The 25,476-nt window shown below is 36.3% G+C and overlaps 1 protein-coding gene across 2 annotated transcripts in view; it reads right to left on the reverse strand.

Moving 5' to 3' along the window:
• The window catches only part of LOC141450850 (cyclic GMP-AMP phosphodiesterase SMPDL3A-like), a 577,559-nt gene that overhangs the window by 536,833 nt on the left and 15,250 nt on the right, over nucleotides 1-25,476 (reverse strand). For both annotated transcript variants that reach the window (XM_074121695.1, XM_074121696.1), the window contains exon 2: nucleotides 6,373-6,425. The gene's annotated coding sequence lies outside the window, so the exon portion shown is untranslated. The remainder of the gene's footprint in view (nucleotides 1-6,372; nucleotides 6,426-25,476) is intronic.

A 25,476-nucleotide genomic window follows, 5' to 3' on the forward strand; every position in this document is an offset into this window, starting at 1 on the left:
TCAAAAGTCAGTTAACTGTTGATTGTTTCTTTGATTTTTTCTAAGTGTGAACAAAAATTCGTTTATGCCTCTTCACGCATTCAACGGTTTGTCTTCGCGCAATCCTACTTTTGGCGTCAAAAAATTAACATTAGGTTGAATCCTTGCGTTGACACTTTTTGTCAAATGCTATTCTTAAATGTGTTTTTAACTTTTTTCCTAAAGTGGTTTTGTGTAAAATGATAAATAGACATAGTTTTAGAGACCATATTGTCAAACACACTGCCAGCTAGAAGAATTATTATGACTTTCTTGAGTACATTCGTCCTTGCAAGTAGAAAGTGTCGTTGTATAAGATTTTAGAAGTTGAAGTGGGTTGTCTGGGGCTGAGCTATTGTTTCCAGTGGACATGCTAACCCAAAATTCTAGCGTATATATCAAACCAACTCTTTCCGGAGTGCTGGAGGAGTGAAGTATTTTCCAGACAGGTTACCCGCAAATCTCTTAAGATTCCTGAAGTACAAAGTTATTGCTAACCTTCTGAGATGTTACATAAATGTGTTCTGTCCTATTAAAAGTTATTAATCAAAGAATATAAAGAAGTGCTTGGGCAAAGGTGAAAAATGTGAGAGAAAAGAAGAAAAACGATCCTCTGATTTACTGCCACAAGATGTATTTACAAGGGCCAAGAGTTTAAGAGTTAGATAAGATGATTGTTGGAAATCTTAAGGATGATGTTGAATTTCCATTCGCTTGAGATTGGCTTTCGTAACATCCTTAATTTTCTCTTGTGACCGCCCTTGCAACATCTCCTTATCCTTTCCTCATTCTCCAACATGATTAAACTGGAGTATTTTCTTTCATTTCCCACTTGAAGGGATCTCGCCCCCTTAGAATAGACCTTTTCAACCCATAGGGCTACCGTCGGGCCGCACAAATGGTAAATTTATAAAAAAACAAAATTGGCAAGCTATCCTTCCCTCTAAGGCTGGAAACATAGTGGAGCGGTGAGCAAAGCGGCGATGATAGCTGCTTCAGATCAAAGAGAGCGACGAGAAGCGAGCAAAGAGTCGCATGTACATAGTGACGAGTTTAGTCGCGTTCTCCTTTCGACGAAATAAGATGGAGGAACTATTTCTATATGAAAATTCTTCATTGAAACTTTGGTATTAGCAGCAGCTTAGTAGTAGGAGCTGCAGTGTTCATGATATAAACAGGACTAGGACATGAACTTGGCGAATTTCATCACTTGTACCAACAGCTTCGGGAGCATCCTGGCAAGTTTCATGCGTATTTTAGAATATCTATTTCAACATTTGATTACATACTAGCCCAGTGTAACCCCATTAATCCTAGCAGTTACTTTAAGGAAGAGAAAAATAAATAAAATAAAATAGAAATATATGCAGATAAAAAGAAATTAGTCAGTTAAAAAAACACAATAATTTTATTAAATCACTACACCATGATTCGTCGTAAATTAATGTTGTTCATCTGAAAAACTGGAGTAGTAGGACGCTGCAGGAGAAGGATTGGAGAATTCGTTCTGATCAGAAGTAGTAGGACGTGAAAATGTAATTTAATTTTGCCTAGTATTGAGATGAAAATTAGCATTAAGGGATCGAGAACCAAATTAAATGTAGCAAAAATTACCTGAATTCTCCATTAACTACTAATTGTTAATTAATTTTAACTATTAATTGTTAAAAACTATTGTAGCTTCGCAAATATTATGGTCCCACAGAGATTTCTTTAAACAAACTAAACCAATAAATGTATCAATATCCATAACCTATGAGCAAATAAACTTTAAAAATTGAGCGCGATGAGAGCGAAGAAATCAAACATGTCACAACACGTTGCTCTACTCTCTCTTGGTAGCGTTGCTCTATCGTCTTATTCTGTTGATTGTTTTTGTTTAATTACTATTTCTTATACTATTATTATAATGCTTAAGAACTGATCTCCCAAATAAATTTTAGAAGGTCATTTTGGTACAAATACCAAGCTACTTGTAATGGGTCTGTTAACCAAATATTAATTCAGAAACCTTAAAAGGCAGCCATATTAAATAACCTTTAGTGAGATGGTTATAATTTGATACTTGAGACGATGGAAAAGCATGCTGGAGGATACAATATCCAAGGTAATATAGTCCAGCACTTGTTCACCTAACGAGCTGGAACATGCAAACTTTGACTGCTCTCCGGGGGCTACTGTCATACAACACGCAAGCAAATTTACTTTTAAATAATAAATTTCACATTTTAAAATATGGTCTAATTTTACATGAAAAGATTTAAATAAATAAAAATGCATTTTTAAAAAAAAAAGAAGAAGAAAAAGATCGTATTATGCAATTAAAATGGATTACATGAAACCTGATGTTATTGAGTGGGCAAAACAAAATAATTGCGATAAGTTAATGTACGACGGAGAGGCAAGCTCTGACGTACGATTGATTTCATTTTAAAAAAAATTTATCAATTATTGTGACGTTTCCTGAATAATATTTTAATATAGTTGCTGAATTAATGAGACCCTTTTTTCGTAATTAAAAATAGCAAAAAATTATAATCCCTCTTAATGAAGTACTCCAACCTTCGTTTATTATATTTCTGATATGTACCTAGTTATTTTTACACACACAAAAGATTAGGTAAAAAATTATTATTAGTAATTTTTTATTTTTTTAATTTAAGGCGCCGTCAATATTCTGTCGGACAATCCGAGATTATTGGCGCCCGGAGCTTTATTTAGTGTATTTCCAAACAATATTCGCTCGTTCCTGACCACATTGTCCATCAGTGAGCTGCAAGTAGCTCTTAGGAAGGGAATATCTAAGGGCTAGCAGCTGGATTCGAACACGGGATCTTGTGGTTAAGCGTAAAATAAGAACCACAAATATGTATCTTTAACGATGTATTTCTCGTACTTAGTACATACAATCTTTTTGTTACTTCTTAACAGCTCCTGGTCTTTTATAAAAACTTACATATGTATTATTGACAAAAAAACATGTGTATAATATTTAAATGAATAAAAATAAAATTAAATAAAAATAAATCAACTAAAACACATTTTCGCCTCCTCCGAGCCCGAGGCCGTCTCGTGCCAACAGTGGGCCGCCACAGCACCCCCCTTCCTAGCACAGCATTTGGGAGAACACACTCTGTTTGCGAGGGGCGTCGATCCCTTAGCTCCCCTTCTGCGAACAGTCGCTCGATTCGCTGGTCAATAGTGACCTGATATCTTTCTTTAAGGTATTTGCGCATATGTTCATATTTGTCCTGCACCGACGCCTCCACCAGTCGCATTGCTTGTGCTAGTACGTCGGTAGGCAGGGCTGTAATCAAATGGTTATACTTACTACCTGAGTCCTGCACGCCGGCTATCTGCAGCGAGATGTCGAACTGCAACAGCCACACGTCAACCTGTTCTGGGTCGAATGGGGGCGCTGTTACCTTGCTGGCTGGATGCGGTAGTATAAGGCATTTATCAGCACTGCTGGACCTAGAGGATGTATTCATTTTGCTGGCGGGATGTTGTGGTACCCCGTCTTCTACATCATCGCTGGGTTCTGGTTGTGCTTTTCTCCTTTTCGGCATGCTTGATCACGTCGGGGTCACCACTTGTGGTTAAGCGTAAAATAAGAACCACAAATATGTATCGTTAACGATGTATTTCTCGTACTTAGTACATACAATTTTTTTGTTACATCTTAACAGCTCCTGGTCTTTTATAAAAACTTACATATGTATTATTGACAAAAAAAACAAGTGGTTACGTATGCCAGTGAAACCTGGGTGTTGACCAAGGAGGATGGAAAATTGATTAATTCCTGGGAGAGGAAGATTCTGAGGAAAATTTTTGGCCCCGTGAAAGAAGGGGAAAGGTACAGAATCAGGAAAAACGAAGAAATAAGAGAACTGTACCAGGAGCAGGATTTGGTAGGTTTCATTAAGAGCGGAAGATTGAGATGGCTAGGCCATTTGGTAAGAATGGAAGATGCCCGAATTCCCAGGAAGATAATGAATCGACACCCAGGGGGGGGGGCGAGAAAAAGAGGAAGGCCGAGGATTAGGTGGCTGGATGGTGTAGAGGAAGATGTTAGGAGTCTGGGAGTGAGGGCATGGAGGAGAGTTGCCTTAGTGAGAGAGGAGTGGGGAAAGGTGTTAGAGGAGGCCAAGGTCCTTCGAGGACCGTAGAGCCAGAGGAAGAAGAAGAAGAATAATAATATTTAAATGAATAAAAATAAAATTAAATAAAAATAAATCAACTAAAACACATTTTCGCCTCCTCCGAGCCCGAGGCAGTCTCGTGCCAACAGTGGGCCGCCACAATCTCCGTTAACTTGGGAAAGCATCATTCTAACCTCTAAGCTAATCTCTTCTCTAGCAGTAATTTTATTTATATTTTGATGTAAACAATATTATGCAAGTTTCAAAATTAGCCCTTCAACCTAAGCTTGGTTCTTTCCAAAAAAACTTTTATAATATTCGTTGGAAAAGCAAAAAGAAAACTATTTGAAAATCTCTAAATCTTAATTCAAACCATAATATTGTGAGTGAAATGACAAAACTGATGTAGGAACTTTATAGGATACGATTGTAACTAACTTGTAAATAGATCTCTCTCTATAACTAACTCATTGACTCTTGCGGTAATTGACAAGAGATTTGTTAACTTGTGTCAAATACTGGTTGAAGACTTAATAAAGGATTATTCAAAGTTGTATGTAGCTTCTGTTGAAATCTTGACTCTTGTTCTGATCAAGTTCACCCTTGCAGTAAACATATACGAGGTGTGTTCAAAAAGTAACGGGAATTTTTAAATTTCGCGGGTTTGGAGAGTCTGATTGTAAAATTTTTTTTTTATTATGTTGGTACACATGCCCCTGAAGTACGATAAAATTTTCAGTAATATTCATTGTTTACTTCTTAAGTGGCAGCCGTTAAGGTTAGACGTGTTTTTCGAGCTTGGCGATTTTTGTTTGTTAAAAAAAATGGATCAAAGAATTTGTATTAAATTTTGCGTAAAAAATGAAATAAAATGTGTGAAATGTTAATAAAGGCATATGGTGAGTCTGCTATGAGTAAAACAAGGATTTACGAGTGGTATAAGCGTTTCCAAGATGGCCGCGAAAACGTTGAAGATGACGAACGACCTGGACGTCCAAGCACATCAACAACCGATGAAAACGTGAAAAAAGTGAAAGAAATGGTTATGAACGATCGCCGAATCACAATCAGAGAAGTCGCTGATGATGTTGCCATATCAATTGGCTCATGCCATGAAATTTTTTCGGATGTTTTGGGTATGAAACGTGTGGCAGCAAAATTTGTTCCAAAATTGTTGAATTTCGAACAAAAACAGCGGAGAATGGAAGTTGCTCAAGAGTCACTCAATGAAGTCGACAACGATGCGGATCTACTGAAACGTGTTATAACAGGTGACGAAACATGGGTTTACGGATATGATGTCGAAACTAAGGCTCAATCGTCCCAGTGGAGGCATTCTGGTTCGCCAAGACCGAAAAAGGCTCGACAAGTGCGGTCGAATGTGAAGGTTATGCTCACTGTGTTCTTCGATTTTAATGGCATAGTGCATCATGAATTCTTGCCACAAGGTCAAACAATCAATAAGGAGTACTACCTACAAGTTCAACGCCGTTTGCGTGAAGCAATCCGAAAAAAACGCCCGGATTTGTGGCAAAACAATTCATGGATTTTGCACCACGATAATGCACCTGCTCACACTTCATTGCTTGTTCGTGAATTTTTGGCCAAAAACAAAACTTTAACGATGCCCCAGCCTCCATATTCGCCAGATATGGCTCCATGTGACTTTTTTCTATTTCCAAACATAAAGAGAACATTAAAAGGCCGTCGTTTTACAAGCATAGATGACATTAAAAGCGAATCGCTGAAAGAGCTGAAAGCTATCACAAAGATCGAGTTTCAGAAGTGTTTCGAGGATTGGAAAAAGCGCTGGCACAAGTGTATTGTATGCGAAGGGGACTACTTTGAAGGCGACAATATTAATGTAGATGAATAAATAAATATTTTTTTCAAAAAACGAAAATTCCCGTTACTTTTTGAACACACCTCGTACTTTACTATAAATTTCTCATATTAACCATTAAATAAAATCCAAGACCTAGACCTGAGAATCGAACCTACTAACCAACAATACATCTTAGCTTTGCGGGTCTAGCCTATAACCACTCGTAAAGCCGTTTTATAATTTTTTCTTTTTGCTAGAATTAATAACGTTAGTATTATCTACGTTTTAAATGCTTAAACATCTTGTTTAAATATATAAATAATCACTCGCACAATAAATAACTCTTAAACCTTATTTTATCTAATGATTTAACTGGAAGCGTCATACCTTGTTGATTGCCAGTTGATTTAGGCCTCCACTTCTTCAAGATGTCTCCACATCTGGGGAAAAAAAAGTCTATTGTTAATAATATTTCCTTAGATAATATTTTCTTTGATTTTTTTTTGGGATGATTCTGTTGGTAAACTTTAATTATTTTCACTTCTAGCTTTGAACAATTTTTCTTGTTTCCCTTTGAGATATTTGCAAACTTGTACAAGTATTTCCGGAGCATATTCAAGTTTGAAAATTTCATAAGATTGTTGCAGTTTTTAGAGTAAGAAAAATGTTTTTTATGTCCAAACATTTACGAAAAAAAGTATACTCCAAGTCCCATTCTAAGTTGATTGTTCTTGAATAATCAATTTTTTCAATTACTTGGAGCTGGTGGAAGAGTGTAAAAAATTTTTTTATTATCCTCTGTTTTCTTCTTGATCTTGGAAGGGGCGGAGGGGAATTAATTTCATTTAGCACTCCCTGTAGAAAAATTACCTTAGGAATACGAAGAATACGACACACAAGGGCGTAATTAAGTCACCTGTATATGCAGGTTTCTTTCTTCGCTGTAGGGAAGAAGTTGGAGGTAAAGATGGAGTAAGGTGAAGTAAAAAAAAAGAAAAGTGATATAAAAATGTTGGGATATTTTGGGTCGGAAAATGAAGACTGTGAAAGAAGGATGCTTTGTGAAAATGTGCAAGCCAGGATGTGTAATTTGTCGCTCTCTCGCGTGGGGAGAATATTAGATATTAAGAATAAAGGAATTTCGTAACACAAGAGACACAACGAACAGGTGTGCAAACTTATTCAAATCAATGAATATTTATTTCTACGTTTCTCATCTATGTACTTCTTCTGCGTATTGTTTTCTATTTTAGCATCTTATTTTCTACCAATTCAAAATGAACTTTACCATCCACCATTGTTCTTGTATGAATTAATATTTGCGCTGTACACCTGGGATCCAAGATTATTCCTAGCAGAAGTCAAATAAGATATTTAGCATCTTTATTTTCAATGGATAAGTTATTAAGTTGATAAATTTAGATGCACATTTGTACAAATTAGGATCTTAATGAAGTCTAAATAACCTAATTACAGATTTAAAGATGGGTTTGCATTGTTTGTAAATGGGATAACTGTCTCGAGTTGCTTCACTGATTAACTCGCTTTGCAGGCTCTATGTTTATTCTACGATTGCTGTGAGAGTTGGTGCATTGAGATCTGTATCTCATTTGAGGTTGACAATTTCTTTCTACACCCAGCACTGCGCTTACAATACGGATTGTATTTGGATTAATTGTAAATAGTGAATAAGAAGTGGATTTAACCGACTGATAAACTGATAGATGGTAGAGGGAACGGAGATTCAGTGCGTCACTGCTAGAATTCCAAATAAATAATATTTCTTGGGAAAAAATGTTTTGCACGTTTTAGACAACGTTATTGACCGTCATTTTCCTCAATAAATGCTCTAGACATCTCTCTATCTTCGACATTATTCCTCGGTAGATTTTTAGCAAAAGATAATCTTTCTAACCAGAAAGAGTATTAAAAGAATTTATATCAATACGTATTATACCTCTATTTTATACAATATATATTTTTTTAAATAATTAAATTTATTTTATTAATGTTAATTTTCCGTTTATTACAGGTAAGTGGCTGGGTACGTCAATAACTTGTAAGTACTAATTATGTCATTGTATGTGATGTATGATCCATAAATAACTGTACGTACGTAACTAGCGTTCGGATCATTATTAATGCATCGTCGGCGTCCGGATTACTAACCGGATCTTCTTGTTACAAACATCATTCCTCTAATGGCGAGCTGCACAGGCTAGTGCCTTTGTTCAAGAACGAACGTTTTTTTTTTTCATTTGCACAGTTTGTGAAGAAATGTTTAAAATCGTTGAATTACTCTGTTCTAAAACGTATGTTTTTTATTAATGCTTTAGACCGATTTCAGGTGTTCATCCATAATCAGAGATTGATTCATCAGTTTGGTGTAGAGAGAATTTGACTTCCATTGTTGTTGCCATACCTACAATTGTAGTCAGCAAGGGTAGTGTACGACAGAAACTTAGTGGAAACTAATTTGATCAACTAATCAACACCAAATTGATGAATTGATTAATTGATTAACAATAGAGGTTGCTCTGAGATAGATGAAAATATCTTGAAACCGGTCAGGAACATTAAAAAACATTATGCTTGACGATCTTATAAGAAATCCTTTCAGAGGGTATACTTTAAAATTTTGTAAGTTCATTTATACCTGTAAGAAAGTTAACCAGCTGTTTTTAAAAGGACAGCCCTTAGGCAAGAAATCAAAGGTGGTATGGAGCGAGAGCCGAACTTCGATCTTCAACTTACCCAATTTTCGGCCAGTAATTTTGAAAATATGGTGAGGTTAATCATGCAATAAGATTGGAATGTTTCTGTAGTCCAATGCTAGCTGTTGTTGGCGTAATTTCTGTCAATTTCTTGACAATATCTACCGCATTGGAAGTGTCAAAATGAACAGTGGAAGGTCTACCAATCGCAGTCACACAGTTAGATTCGGTCCAATAATGCTCGTTTTTGGTGTGCAAACGCTGTGAAGAACAAACCTCCAAACTTTGTCAATCTTGAATCATAAAAGAGTTTTTAGTGCTCTCTAAGGCGAACTGCTCATCAACGTGCATAATTCTTTCTTATCACAGTTTCTTTTTTACTAAATGCTTCTGCTTTCTGAACATATAATCTAACCATCTTAGCCTCCTGTATTTTATTAATGGCTGGCCAAAGAAGCCACTTGACTCAGAGTTTTTCATTTGACTTTATTCTCTCGGGTCTTTTGTGCAGGTTTATTCTGTTACTTTTATCTTTAATGCGTACGAATATACCACTGGCGTAGCAATGGTTTTTTGAAGGTGCTTGTGTCTATTTCAGTTCTGTTAGTTCTAGAAGTGTGCCTATTGTAGAAAATTTTAGTAGTGTAAGGGTTTTTCTCCACTGAAATGTTCAGTAAACATTGATTACAAAAATACGAGAAGGAAACGAAAGTACACATAACCGCCATTGCAGTAATCAGAGAAAGTGAAGTGGGTAAAAAAAAAGAGAAGAAAAAGATTTAGTTAAATAAATTGAAACTTCTAAACCAAAATTGAAGTCGATATATTACTACAGAAAAAGAAATCACCTGCCACAGGTGTAGGTAGATAGGTATGGAAAAAGTTGTGACGGATATGTTCATGCGTGTGCAACGGTGCGTATGGTTCCAGTGTGGCTCGTGTGTAGGATCGTGAGAAGGTCTATGGTGTCGACACGAGGTACAAACCAACATGGGGGTTGACTGGAGGCGGCTAAAGGTGGCAACAAAACTTAATCCTATCCCTTTTTCTACACACTGCCACCCCCCCCCATACCGCCGGTACTCCCTGTGTGTGTATAAAACACGCTTATCCATAGCCTAAGTACACACTTGCTCACAGTTGAAAACCTTCACGGTTGAGTTACCAAAGTTTTGCGAGAGAGAATCAGATTGAATTCATCAGGGAGACTAGGGAATTTCTTTTACTCTTGCCTTAAGGGAATGCCCTTTACCCTATGCTTGCCTAAAACTACTTTAAAAAAAGAAGAAAACTTTTTCTAGTAGGTGATTGTTGTAAACTCTAAACTGTGTGGTATTTTTTTATTTTTTTTTTACTGGACCCAGAACCTTCTCTCTTCTTGGATTTAATCCGATCATTTTCCGTCATTTTCTTTTTTCATTAAACAGAGTGAGCCAAAGATGGGAAATAAGCATACAGGGTGTTCATTTTAAGACGGCTCAAATGCATTTCATGCTTAAACGGTTGTTCTGAGCGAAAAATGGTAGAGGAAAAATTTGTTGCCCGTCACCAGTGACTTGATTTTTAGATTCCTGCCTGCATACGCGGCTGACGCGCGACCAAAAGTAAGGGGTTCGCAGTTGACCCCCCCATTTTCATATATACACACTTTTAAAGAGTATAAAAAGTCATGAAAAAAACCGGAAACCGCAATTCGATATCTTCAGAATTAAAGGTGCTAGGCCATTTCCAAAATCTGGTATTTATTAATCATATTTCAATTTTTTTAACTTGTTATCGAAGAGAAAGAAGAGCACGCGATAGGTCATTTTTATGTATTTTTTTCATCCCCTTTCAACTAAAAATATTGCCAGGGCTGTAGAGCTTTTGGTGCACAAACGCTGTGAAGAACAAACCTCCAAACTTGGCCAATCTTCAAATAATGGAGGCATCCATTCCAATGCATTTTCAACCACCCAGAACATCAGTAAACTGTAGCTCTACACAGAAATTGTTTAGAACCAACGCTGCTCATTGCTTTCACTAACAATATTGATACCAAAAACAGCATTAATTTTTCAAGCAGTATTTGCATCACTTTGTCTTAGCTTGAATCATAAAAGAGTTTTTAGTGTATTTTTCTTAATATCGGGAAATAAGTAGTTTTTCCGAGTGATTTTTCTAAGAAAAATCATACGTTAAGAGCTTTAGATGTTCTCAAGCATACACTAAATGGCTAAAAATTAATTTTAGATCTGTTACAAAATAATCGTCAGCCGCGTATGCGGGCAGGAATCTAAAATCAAGTCACATATTCTGAAACTAAAGGTAAACGGGCAACAAATTTTTCCTCTACCATTTTTCGCTCAGATTAACTGTTTAAGCATGTAATGCATTTGAGCCGTCTTAAAATGAACCCTCTGTATATACATAAACTACCTTTAATGTAAAAATTATCTTTATTTTATCTTTATCTGTATTTTTAGTGCAAAAAATCAAAGGAAAACATCATAGTGAAGATTAACGCAGTGATTTGCCAAATTTAGAATGTTTTTTAATGATAACTGTTATTACTTGGAGAAAAAAAAATTGAGGTTTTTTTTGGTGTTGGGGTTTACGCTGTGATCTTCACAAATCTGGTGTACCTTCCTCTCTCCGTTGGCCAGAGTATTCCCGCTACAGCATTCCCTTCTAGTCAAGACCTTTGAGAAAACTCAGAATCTGTTTTGGGAGAGAACTAGGGGGCGATATAGTCGTGTATTCCTCCAACAGCTGGCATCTACCCAGTAATCAGAATTTTCTTATAACAGTTTTACAGCCTGTTCAAAAGTGAATCGTAGTTTCGTACACTATATCTGCAGGTGGATGGACACGTTTAAAAACCTAGCTCTTTTAGGGTCCTCCGAGTCAGCAACGCTCCATAAATCCCGTAAGCATTGGTAGCTTTACGAACTAAATAAATTAGACAATTAATTCACTACTTCCCATTTTGAAATATCGAAAAAAATAATAAGTTGATAGAGAAAATAAAAAATGTAATTTTAAACCGTGTACAGTGTGCTTAAAAGATAGCCTGCTGTCCTAGTACCAAATACCACTTTTCTAGTACCAAATATTTGTTGATTGGGCGGCCTCAAGGCCTACGCCACTACGACCCCTTTGGATCTATTGTGGCTCCCCTCACTCTAAAGCTCACCCTCCAGACCTGTCCTAGATACGAGTATATAAATATAACGGTTAAGATTTTGAAATTTTGAATAGAGAAAAATCCGTTCTTCTAATTCGCTAAGAGGAGAAAATTAACCCTTCCTAGGGCAATAAACTATTAACCATTGGCTTTATTTGTGGACTAATTCAATTTGATTCGAAAATTTTGGCATTTTGGTTGTTTTGGGAACATTTTTTTTAGAGAGAATTTTGAATTTTGCTTTGATTCAATCATTAAAATGGAAAATACTCCAAATTCTCCTGTTTCTATACAGTGGGTGTTAAATTATCCAATGAAATCAAGAAGGGTTGATGACCCCCCGTTGTATTTGGACACCCTCTGAATTGAACATAATTCAATGCTCCTTACATTAGCTGTTATTTAATTGAGATTAATTAAATAACCCCTGAGTTGTTTGTTTACGCTAAATTATAGTCATCAAATAACTTACATCATTATAATGACGTTTTGTTAGGCGTTTGTTAAGTAGGAGTTATTTAAGTTAAAGGTGTTTTAATAAAGATTTAGTAGGCATATCAAATGTCCGGGAACGGTTGTAGATTATTAGCGATCGTAATTATTTACGTGAGTTTGTAAGTAACTGTATTTAAAAAATGACATTGGAAAAAGAAAAAATAAAACACAAGGTGAGAGAGTGAGAGAAGAGACCGTGTTTGGGAAATTAAGGATAATTAATAATCTAAAATTAAGGTGAAAAGTTCTTGGCCTGAAATTAAAAAATGCAGTTTTTTTTCCCACCTCTTTGCACTTCGCAGAAGATAATATCGCAGAAGACCGATTCAAGAAATATCCACGGCTTTTGCCATCTCTTCATTTCCGACTCTGACCCTTTTTTATCTAAAAAAATATTTTTGGGTTTCAGATTTAAAACCGAACGGAAGTCAAAGGAGATTCAACTATTACTTTGTTTTTGCAATCCAGACTTCCCACCTAGTCGCTCCAGAAGACTAGTATTGGAACAATGACTTCCCTCAGAAGTTCCGGATGTTTAACATTATTTATTCTTTGCTGTACATCTGTCTCTGCTACTCACATTTCTATCTACTCATGCAAGTCCCTATTTATAATCGTTTAACTGCCGTTTAAACAATCAATATTTATCAACTATAAGTTCACTGTAGAATAAAGCGAACGTATCAAGAAATATAGGGCAAATCCTCCTTTATAACTGTAATTTTTTTGAAACAACCCAGAACTTATAGGTTTTGAGAAATATGTTGCTGAAAATGAGCAAAAATGGCATTTTCAGAAATTGTTGTTCTTCTTCTTCTTGTTCTTCTTGTTACCTTTTTTGTAATCAACGTAGCGCCTAAACGCGTGAACCGATTTTCATGAATGATGTGTCGTTCGATTTGGAATTTTATGTAGATGTGGGGTCTCGACGCTGTACATCGATTGGGAGAGGAGTTAGCCCCATATACGAGGGTCGTTTGAAAAGTCCGTGCAAAGACAGAGAGATAGCACCACTGGCGCGGTTCGAGGTTATGTTTAGTTAGTAGCATCTCTTGGAAGAACACACACCAAGTTTCAGCCAGATCGGTCTATTTCTTTGTGTTTGGCATTCGTTTGAATCGAGGAAGTCGAGTGATTTTCAAAAAATGGACGAAAAAGAATTTCGTGTGTTGATTAAACACTACTTTATGAAAGGCAAAACGCCTCAGGAGACTAAAGAGAAGCTTGATAAACATTATGGTGACTCTGCACCTTCGATTAGAACAGTTTATAAGTGGTTTCAAAATTTTCGGAGTGGCCATATGGGCACAAGTGTCGCTGAACGTTCTGGACGCCCTGTTGAGGTTACTAATCCAGAAATCATTGATAAAATCCATGATATGGTGATGCATGACAGAAGAGTGAAGGTGCGTGAGATTGCTAGTGCTGTGGGCATCTCGAATGAACGGGTACATAATATTTTGCATCAACATTTGGACATGACAAAGCTATCCGCAAGATGGGTGCCGCGATTGCTCACGCTTGACCAAAAACGAAATCGTGTGAAGTGTTGCAAGGACGGTTTGCAGCTGTTCCAGAAGAATCCGCAGGACTTTAAGCGTCGTTTCGTCACTGTGGATCACCCTCGGACTACTATTTGTTCCCCAATATGAAGAAATGGCTGGCGGGAAAAAGATTTTATTCAAACGAGGAGGTGATTGCAGAAACGAATGGCTATTTTTCAGACTTGGACAAATCCTATTATTCGGAAGGGATCAACAAACTAGAGCAGCGTTGGACGAAGTGTATAAGCCTAAAAGGAGACTATGTTGAAAAATAAAAAAGGTTTACCCCAAAAAATTAAGTAGTTTTTATTTTTGCACGGACTTTTCAAACGACCCTCGTATGTAATCTACACGTAGTTTTAATAAGTTGAAAGAAAAACGTAAACTGGAAAACTTTATCGGTAATGATCGGAAGCTATACCCTACTAAATCGCATTTTGTATCGGAAAAGTCTATAATAAAATCGATAGATCTATAAAGTCAGCTGTGGCAACACACAGTCTTCGGTCTTAGTTTGTTGCACCATTAAAAAGGGCATTTATTTGCTGAAAACTATGTTTTCTCTTAAACTTTCTCGTCTGCTAGTAAGAGAATAAATGTTTACAAAATTTTTATTTAGACTTCTAACCGGAAATACTAGTTTTAAGGTATCCTGAGTCCTCCTCCCAAAAAAAATATAATAATTTTTACAAAGGTCTGTGTATGTGATTGAAAAATGGATAATGGCCGACCGAACTAACGTGATATTTTCTTATTATTTTAAATTTTATTACGTAAATTGTGGCAATAGGAAGTCCTGGAACCCAATTTGACCACTGCTACCAACATAAATAAATAACATAATCAGTTTATTGGCTTGAGGAACTTCCGATTTCTGCCGAAGAATTACCCCAAGTTTTATTCACTTTCTAGTCCACTGTCCTGGTAAAGAATATTGTACGTGCATAATTATGAAGTGCATTAATTACTTAATTAATGGAATAAAACTATAAAATGTTTTATTCTATTAATTAAAATTAAATAAATTTTTATTCATGGAATATAGTTCTTTATGTGAGCCACAACTGCATTTGAAGAAAGCAGGCCAAGTGGTAGCCATAGAAGGCTATTCCAGCTTATTCTATTCGCTTCTATAATGAAGTTTTTTTATGCCTCTGCATGACTGACTACATCATCATGCCTCTGCATGACTGACTGCATCATCATGCCACTATCCTATTTTTTTTTTTTTGTATCCTTTTCTTCCATATAGTTAGAAGTGGAGTTCATCATCCACTTCCATTGGGATGCATTCACACTCTTCTGTTCTCTTCGCGCTGCATTAAAATATGTAGTACTTTTAATAAGTTTTGAAACGTATCGACTGCAAGCCAATTATTATCGATTCCAAACTCTTGTTTAAGTATCACTTTACTCTTCACTCTCATTTTTCTTGACGGCCATCCTAATCCATTTGTCCTGGATCGTTTAAAATATTCGTCTAATCTTCTTCGACCATGAATACTTTTGAAAGAACTGTGTCCCACTAAAAAGGAAAACCATACTCTGCCGGTAACATGTACAAATAAGCTTTTATAAATTATATACACTTTACTTAACTGAAATTGAAAATGTCACTAGCTAATATTGGATACAACAGATACAATATAAAATTTGATTTCATAATCAATACTTAACAGCTGACAGTAATTTGTAATCAGTAATTAGTAATGTAGAAGCTAAAATTGTTTACTCATTAAATATTATCCAAAATTGAAATACTAAGTAGATATATTTTCAAAATATATCGACGAAAACCTTATATGAATAAATAATTTATTCACTTCAATATTAGTGTTCGGAACTGAATTAAACATAGCAATAATATTATTTGAGTATATTCTTACAAACGGACGGTTTTTATTAATCAAACCCTGTGTCTTTTTTGACAGGATCCAATTTTGGTTCACATTAATTGGGTACAAGACCACACTATTGTCTTAAAAGTTCACAAGACTTCATTTACTCAAATTATGACTATTGTAATAGTAAAATGTATTTCGAATACAGAATTTTGCAGAACATATATAATTTTGGAAAGGGATTATTAGCTCAATGGTTAGGGTATACTGGATTCCGATGCGGAGATCCTGGGTTCGAATCCAGCTGCTGGCCCTTAGATTTTAGATAGATTTAGAAGCGGAACGGGACCCATGTCCCACGGCACCGTGGCCACAAGAGGCTTATTGTGCCTTCCCCTTTTGAGTCTAATAGATGAAACCTCCCCTTCTAAAAAGGTTGAAGACTTTCCCTACCAGTTCTTTCTGCGCTATAATCTCCTTTGGCCTCAGAGTTCCAAAGATATCTGTAGCGCAGCCTCAAGATTGCAACGCAATCGAATAACTCGTGAAAGGCTGCTCTCTCCTCTTCCTGACACATAATCTTCACAACGGTTCCGAGCTGATAAGCCCTTATCTTGTGCAGGTGCTGCTTCCTGAACCTGCGACGCCTCGCGAATAGGCCTGTAATCAGAGTAATCTGATTTCTGCCCAAGCCCAGAGTCTCTTTGGTTCTTTGTTTGCACAACAAGGACATTACTCTCTTGCCGTGTTTGACCCTAGGAAGCAAAGAGACTGGTCCTTAGATCATACATACTCACTCTAAAACACATATCAATATGTGAAAACCAGTTTTTTGGACTTAAAACGGATATTTCCAGGGTTTTTTTTTTACATTTTGTAAATTCTTCTGATTAACCAATTCCCTTCAAATTTTAAAGTTTGGTGACGTGATTTCGACTTCACTTATGTTATTTGTTAAATGATTAGAATTACATATCAATATCTTATTTAAAAAGTATTATTTCCCAGTACAAATCAAATAGATAACTCAGAGTTTTCAGCTTGAATTCGCGTCCCTTCTCTGTATAAAATGCGACTCCAACTTTACAAATCTAAAACATTACACATGCACAAAACGTACTGGACGCCCGGAGCCCTGTTTTGGGGTTCCGAAGTGTGTTAAGAGACTGCGGCCATTAACTTATGGGTGCAGAATAGGTCTCAGGATTGGTGGCTTGCCACCACTGGGCAGAGACAGGCGAAGGAGTTTATTAAAGGCTATTCGCCGAGGCTGACTGCAGAATTAATCCGTCAAGGCCGCGTGGGGCTATAAGGATAATTGTAGGCCTATTAACCAGGCCACTGCAGGCTCAGAAAACACATGCATCGCATGGGCCTGGCAGATGACAGCCTCTGTAGGTTCTGTCAGGCGGAGGAGGAGGAGGAAATGGGCACTGCACGTGTTGTGTCAGTGTGAGGGGCTCGTGTGGCTAAGGATGTTACTTCTCGGGGAGGAGAAACCAAGGCCTGTGAGCTTTACCCAAGAGTCGCTCTCCAGAATTAAGAGTCTGATTAAACGGACAAGTCTGGAGGGTGAGCTTTAGAGTGAGGGGAGCCACAATAGATCGAAAGGGGTCGCAGTGACGTAGGCCTTGAGGCCGCCATACTTCTCGAGGAGGAAAAACCAAGGCCTGTGAGCTTTACCCAAGAGTCGCTCTCCAGAATTAAGAGTCTGATTAAAAGGACAAGTCTGAAGGGTGAGCTTTAGAGTGAGGGGAGCCACAATAGATCCAAAGGGGTCACAGTGACGTAGGCCTTGAGGCCGCCCTTGTCTAATCTAATCTAATCTAAACGTACAGAACCCATAAACAAGTACTAGGCTTCATTAATTTTTATTTAATAATTTTTTTTACAAACTGTATTATTAACATTTTTGAATAACATGCATACACATTATGTATCCCTCGTTCACTCGATCAACAAATATAGAGCCAGACGAGAAACATATCAGCATTGTTCTGGGTTGATATTGGCGCTGCTGACGGTGTAGAAATGTACTCAGATTGTCATCATGGGCTCTCTCTTTTGCACCATCACTCCTCGCTCTCACACTATCTCTCTCTAGCTCTCCTTAATTCTACATCACTCTCAGGTCGAACACTTTGTGCGCGCACTCAACCATAATTAAGTTCGCACTTAATTAAAAACAGTTCTTTTTATTAATTCTCAAATACCAGTCGCTACTTCTTTTCATTGGCTCCATAAAAACAAATAAAAGGTGTCTAGTTTAAGGGTTATACTAATTTTTAATAAATTTAATATCATGGACAACTATACTGCCTTATTATTGACAATTTTGATAAAGTTGTAAAATAATTAAAGAGAAAGAAATCCAAAGAAAGAAGAGAAAGTAAGGAAGACCAATTCCTGCCTGAATTCTAACAAACTTTTTGTAATTATATTTTAATTAAACCGGTTGGATTAAGCTGTTGGCGGAAGCAGGTACGTGACTGGTAGATAAGCGAGCTATTAATGTTGATAGTATTGGTTTCGCTCAACCCCTAAACTCCTTTTTTTTGTAATAAGCAGAAATTTTAATTATTTTAAATTAAAACCATTCATTAAATACATAAAAATAAATAGAATGGAAATATATAATGTATAATATAAATTTCATTTCTTTTTCATAGTTCGTTGGTACGTTAGTCTGTCTGCATTCTATTCCATATTAATTTGTATTTCTCTGTTAATTAACAAAACTGGAATTCTTTTTTTAATAGCCAGCCATGGAATGTAATAAAGTTTTGCTGGAAATTCACGTATTTATATCATTGCTCATCTTTACTTTTTTTAAACATGCCCCGCTCATTCGAGCAGTACTTGTAATAAAATAAATAATAATACAAATTATTCTCTTAAATGCACTAGACAATTCATATTTAAACTGAGAATAAATTTAGATAGGCGTTAAATTACGAGAAAAATTGTTTTTCTCTAATTTGAAAATGTAATTAGAGAACAATTTTATTGGAAATATAAGAAAAAATACATCAACTTCCCTTAAGGAGCCATAATAACATTTTGAAAAGCTGGGTAACAAAAAAAAAAATCGATTCCAGTAACGGAAGACGATATTTGATGAATCCAAACCGAATATTCAGTTAAGGTGTCCTGCGAGTTCATTTTGGGAGCGATTCTGTTCTCTTTTTTTCTTTTTTTGCGTTTATTGTGGTACAATCAGCGCGTTGGCGCTGTAAGTAACAATGATACAATAGAGTGGTAGATGATAAGGTAACAAGTGGAGAAGTTACCTCAGTGGTAACACTCCAAAACATTATATGGTTAGTCACTTTCTTCACTTGAGAGGAGATCACCGAGGCCACACTGTCTCTTAAGGCGTCTTGTCCGGGTTATCAGGAAGAGTTCTAGAAGAAAGAGGATTTATATGAGATTGCAGGCTGAAGTGGAGTTTTCTGTATAGTGTTTTAGCGACTTGAGTGACAAAAGGAATGTTAAGGTTCAGTGTGTATAGTCCAGGTTGGAGACATAAAATGGAGCGTTTACGATAGTTCGAAGTATTTTAGACTGAAGGAGATTGGAGCGTTTGGTCCCACCCCCACAGCTCTATTCCATACGCCCAGATGGGTTTCAAAATAGAAGTATATATCAGTCTTTGTTGTCCAGAGAGAGTTTTGATCTATCGTCTAAGAGTCTTTTAAGTAGTCGATAGCGTCTGTTTAGTTCTGTTCTTTTTAGTCTAGTGTGGAGGTTCCAAGAAAGTCTTCTGTCTAAGTAAAGCCCAAAGTATCGGGCAACGTTTACTACTGGTAGAGATGTTAGGTTATAGAAGACTGGAGGAAGAGTAATGCTACGAAGAGTGAAGGTGATGTTTTGCGACTTAGTTTCATTAAGCTTTATAGCCCATCTCTTGAACCACTGTTGTAATGAGGTGAGATGAGAATAGCAGATTTCTGTAAGCTAGATTCTGTTCTTAAAATGCATAAATGCACAGATTCAATTCATACACAATGGTCTCTTCCCTCTGATTAGTGGCTTGCAAATAATGACGTATTTCCGTTAGAAACAAAATAAAAAATTAAAATACTCGAAACGCACTCACCGAAATCAAGCGTACATAAAACATTGTCACTGAGTTTCATGTAGTAGATTTACTTTTAGTTATTAACGTTTATGAGGGACAAGTTCATGTGGAACTTTTCCCCTTCAGTACAATATAGAGGGGTGACTAGAGCGGTTATCAGTGAAATGTCTCTACTACTGGGGAGCTGTTATCATTCTAACAGAACAGGTAACATGTAAGAGCAGTAATATTGATAGTTGTCAAGATTAAACCTCAAATCTATAACTGACATCAAAACAAGTGCTAACACGAATTATGCTAATTAGATTCTATAACTTTTATATATAGGTATATATTTATAATTTAAATTTTCTTATTGTAAAAGTTTCTTTCCCTCAATTCTTATATAACTTTTTTGATGAGAAAGTTGTGAAGTTCGCTCACAAATATTACTTTTGAGAAAGTATTGCAGAAAAGTTTTTAAATGAATTAGTTCCTGTGTTACAGTTCTTCTCTCTTATTACATCATTCTTGAATTTATCTGCACTTTTCTGTATTGTCTTTTGTCCAAGAGAATTCTGTTTATAAAAGGAAAAAAAAGGAAAGAGTTGTAATTGAAAAATTTTTGTTTTTGGCTTTTCTTTGGCATCGGCTTCCGCCATACAGCCAGCATCGTCTAGGTGCTTATCACTAGAATATCACTCACTCTCCATTCTTACTTATAAATACATTCGCTTCACACAGTCATCCCTCTATTATATACAACTATTCACATACAAACTTACAGCTAATGGATGGATCAGTACTCTACATTCCTGCCATCCTTATAGCTTAACCGAAATTAAAATCACGTAATCTTTCTCTGATCATTTTCTTCCATTCATTCTATAACTTTTAAATACATTCATATTTCTTTGCTAGCTCTGCTACACATTTAAGCACATAGATGTTGGTGGAGAATATCATGTCTTCGTAGCGAAATAGTGCATCTAAATACCTTTATATGTCGTCAAACATTCGTTTCCTTTCTACTTCATAACGTGGACATATCATTATTATACGAGTATGTTTGAAATCCTCCTCTTCATTGCAATCTACGCAAAAAGAAGAGGGCCTTTTGTTGATCCTGTGAAGATACGATCGGCACATCGCGTGATTCGCTCTCAGCCTGCTTATTGTCCGTAACAACCAATTTGAATAATTTCCTTTCCTCCCAAACCGAATACAATTTATTGTTGATTTCATTAAGAAAATATGGTTAGGTTCGCCAGTGATGGGCAACATCTTTCATTTTATCCGGTCGTAGCACCTGATTGGTTTCTGGACTCTCATGCATTCATCAGGCGGTAGAATGATCAGTTTGGTGCAGAGATTTCGACTTCACTTCCGTTTACCGTCTCGCTCGACACTAGTGACTGTGAGAGGGAAATAGTGCATGTTTAAGGGGTTCTGTACTTTAGTGTATGTATGTTTTAGTTATTTCTTACGTATTGAGAAATAAAAAAGTATTAAATAATATCGATGGATAAGTGATTCTAATAATTTAACAAATTCATAAATAATTTAACAAATCCTAATAAATAAATTTGAAACGTGGACCTAAGTAAAGTCGAAATCTCTTCACCAAACTGTATTAACCTACCTCTGATTATGGCTAGTGCTGCACGAGAAACGAGACGAGACTTGAGCAACCGAGACCGAGATCGAGACATGATATATATCTCGTCGAGAAATCTCGGTCTCGTCTCGGTTTTTCAAATATTAATTTTTAGCTACAAAATTATAAAATAGTGTTCTTTATTAATAAATAATCATTACAGGTATTGAATTAATTATTAAAAGATACGATTTTATTATATATGTTCAATATTACTACATCTATTTGACTTCGAATTACATAAGTAAAGTAAGCAAAGTAAAGTAATCGCCTATTTTTTCAGGCGGGGCTTTACGTCCAACTACCAATTAGGTGTCGCGGACGGAGGCGACTAGCAAACATACTTTACTGTAAATTGCTCATATTAACCATTAAATAAAATCCAAGGCCTAAGACCGGGAATCGAACCCAGTACCACAATACACATTAGCTTCGCAGGTCTCGCACTGCTCGGCTACCGTGGCGTCCCCCTTCGAATTACATAATTTTTACATAAATTCACTAAATTTCACTATTCATATCATTCATTCATTCAATTTCATAAATTTCACTATTAATAATCTAATACTTTGAACTTAGATATTATTTGAATTATATTTTTTGAATTTGGGAATTAGTGAATTTGAAAAAAAAGACTATCACCTAAAAAATATTGCCACAAATTTTCGCTTTTAAGATACACTTTGCCCAAGCATTGATACATAAAAGAGCTTTTACTGAATCAGAAGTTAGAGAAGATCTTCTATTGGTCATTATCATCTTTCCGATGGCACTGAAGTTGCACAGATACTAAAAATATCTTTTGCCATTCTAGACAAATTTTTTGAAGGAATTCTCAAGTGTCACCATTCTAAAATGTCTACGTCTACTGGTGCTTGGTCTAATTTAGTATAATTAATTATTTCTGTCTTCCATGCTTCGGTGATATTTGCTGATTTTTGAGCAAATGGTGCAAATATATTGATGCAGTCGTCGTCGTCGTCAAAAGGTGAATCATCAGATTCTTTATCTTCACCAACAGCCATAACTAATGGAGCGGGAAGTTTGTTGGGAGGTGTATTTTTTATTTCACGAATCGACTTGTTGTAGGAGGCAGATACATATGTTATTTGGGTCTTTCATTTGGCGCGTTTTTAACATCTTTTTGAAATTATATAAAGATATATAACAGTAATAGTAATATATGATGCATTGAAGTGTAAGTAGTTGTCTTCTTTTACACACATTTTCATTACCAATATATAAATTAAAATAATTATTAGAAAATAATAACATTTTTTGAAAAGATTATTAATAGCAAACCGCTTTTAATACTTAAAAAAAAATTCAAAAAACCGAGACCGAGACCGAGATATCTCGACGAGACCGAGACCGAGACTTGAGCGACCGAGACCGAGACCGAGATCGAGACTGCATAAAGTCTCGCCTCGTCTCGGTCTCGTGCAGCACTAATTATGGCTGTAAGTCCTATGCCGGTGATGGATACAACAAACATGCCGTACTACGACCGGATAAAACCAAAGACGCCTTCGTTAGTTCGATACAAAATTGGGAGTTAAAGCCAGTGTAACACCATAATATGGTTCTACACAACTTTTTGTTCACTCTATTTTGATGCGTCATTTGAAATTGATTTCCATATTAATTACATAGAACATACATTTATCTCGTCTGAAATTCTCAGCAAAGTTATAAGAGAAGTTTTCGCTGGTACAAGTTTATACAATTACCGTTGATCAGAATAGAATTTGAAACAATTAGTCTAATTAACGGTTAAACTTAATTAATAATATAAAACTTAATTTAATGACTGAACTTTTGTCAACCATTTTTATATTAATTTTTTTTTTCTTTACATTTTATAAGAAATATAATCCGACTATTAAAATAAAAATCTTGGGCTTTTTGTTTGTCTTTAGACACATTTGAAGGGATTAACTTAGTAGTTATCTTACTGGATCCCCACGCGGAGGTCCCGGGTTCGAATCCAGCCGCTGGCACTTGGATTTTTTTTTCTTTCTACGAGAAACTTCTTACAGCTCACTGTCCCATGAGGGACAGTGTTTCTCTATTTATTTATTTATTTAAGGGCAAAATCTGTATTTTTAATTAACAAAAATATAATTAAATGCACACAAACGATGAAAACATTTTTTTTTTTTAATCATTTATTTAGTTATAATCAACGCATTTTGCGTTATAGGCAACAATGATAACAATAAATAACATACACACATATCAGAGTTGAGAAGTTACCCAGCGGTAACACTCCAAAAACATTCGAAATTCAAAACATTCATCAGAGAGGAGATCGCAAGGCCACTGTCTTTTAAGACTGTCCTAGAAGTGTTGTCTGGAAATATTCTGGAAGATAGATGTTGTACAAGTGGATTGTGATGTGATTGAATGTTAAGATGGAAATTTCTGTAACGTGTTTTCAGCAACTTGTGTTGCACGAAAGGAATGTTCAAGTCTGTGTGAATGGTTTGATTGGTGACGTAGAAAAGAGCTGTTTAGTTATTGAGCGAAGAATTTTAGACTGCATGGACTGGATCCTTTGCAGATTTGAGCGTTTGGTTGAACCTCCACAGTTCGATGCCATAAGCCCAGACTGGCTTTAGTATACTTACATATATGTCTTTTGTTGTCCAGAGTGAGTTTTGATCTGTTGTCGAGTAGTCTTTTCAGTTGTCGGAAGCGTCTGTTGAGTTCTGTTCTCTTAAGTCGAGCATGAGGGTTCCATGTTAGTAACATAAAATATGAAAACAAAATATTGTATTTTGTTTTATTTGTTTTTATTTAAATATATTTATAATGTATCTGATATGAATAATTAGCAATAAATGTAAAAAATAATTAGATAGTTATGGAATATAATTCATTTGTCTGCAACGAGAGAACACTATCCGGCAGTACACCAAAGAAAGGTGCCATTTTTTTTCACCATGTGACACCATTTTTAAGTGAACGTTTCAATTACGACTTTCTTGTAAAATCAGTGATGCTTTAACATCGATCTATCGATCTAAGACTTGATTATGTTTATCAATGATAGCTGGCGTGGGAATAGCCACCATTATTATCAGAGAACATCATGTTGAGGGTGTTAATCCAATTAGGTGAAACTAGGATGAAATTGGAAGGCTAAATGCACACTGCAAATGCACTTCCATTCACTCGGCTAAGTGATATTGTGCGGCCGGTTAGAGACGTAATTGTTAGCGTCATTATTGTGGGCGTATGTGTGTGTTTACATCTGCATATTAGATGAATATATCAGTGGTTTTGATTTTGTCTTGTGTCTTTAATAATAGATTTCAATTATAAGGTTTTGTAATACCTTGCATTTGTGTTTTTACTTTCTCTTATTGTAGTAAGAGAATGGGTTCACTTTCTGTAGTAAGAGGAAGGATTGTAATCGTGCAGATTTTCGAGTTTCACTTGTATCAGTTTTGTGCCCCCTGAGTGCGTGATTTTTACCAGTAGATGTAATACATATGTTTTTATGTGTGGTGAGTTGAGTGCATATGAATCTACCGTAACTCAAAAACCATAATCCTCACTTAGGTCGTTTCCCAATTAAATCCATCCGGCTTGTTTTCTTCCTTGGCGGTTTCGTAACCATAAGTTTTCTGGTGATGTATGTGGGGGGGGGGGGGGGGGGGGTTGGCCCCACGATCAACCCCCAACCTGGGGGACCAGGGAGTTTAAATCCGTCGTCAAGCAGGGAAGGTTGCGTTGGGTGGGACATGTGCAGAGGATGGAGAGTGAGAGAGCACCACGAAGAGCGCTGGAGGTTTGCACTGGAGGCAGTAGACCGAGTGGGAGACCCAGGCTGCGTTGGATGTGTGATGTGGAAGAGGATCTCTCCGGGAACTAAATGTAAGACAGTGGAGAAGGAAGGCTTTGGATAGAGAGACTTGGGGTCAGGTACTGGCGGAGGCCAAGGTCCTACACGGGCCGTAGTGCCACAGCTGAGTTGATAACTCAAAAACGAAGAATCGTAAAGAATCG

The sequence above is a fragment of the Rhodnius prolixus genome, unplaced genomic scaffold (genome assembly GCF_049639745.1).
Source record: "Rhodnius prolixus isolate KJV_2025 unplaced genomic scaffold, Rpr scaffold_8, whole genome shotgun sequence".
NCBI classification, from domain to species: Eukaryota; Metazoa; Arthropoda; class Insecta; order Hemiptera; family Reduviidae; genus Rhodnius; species Rhodnius prolixus.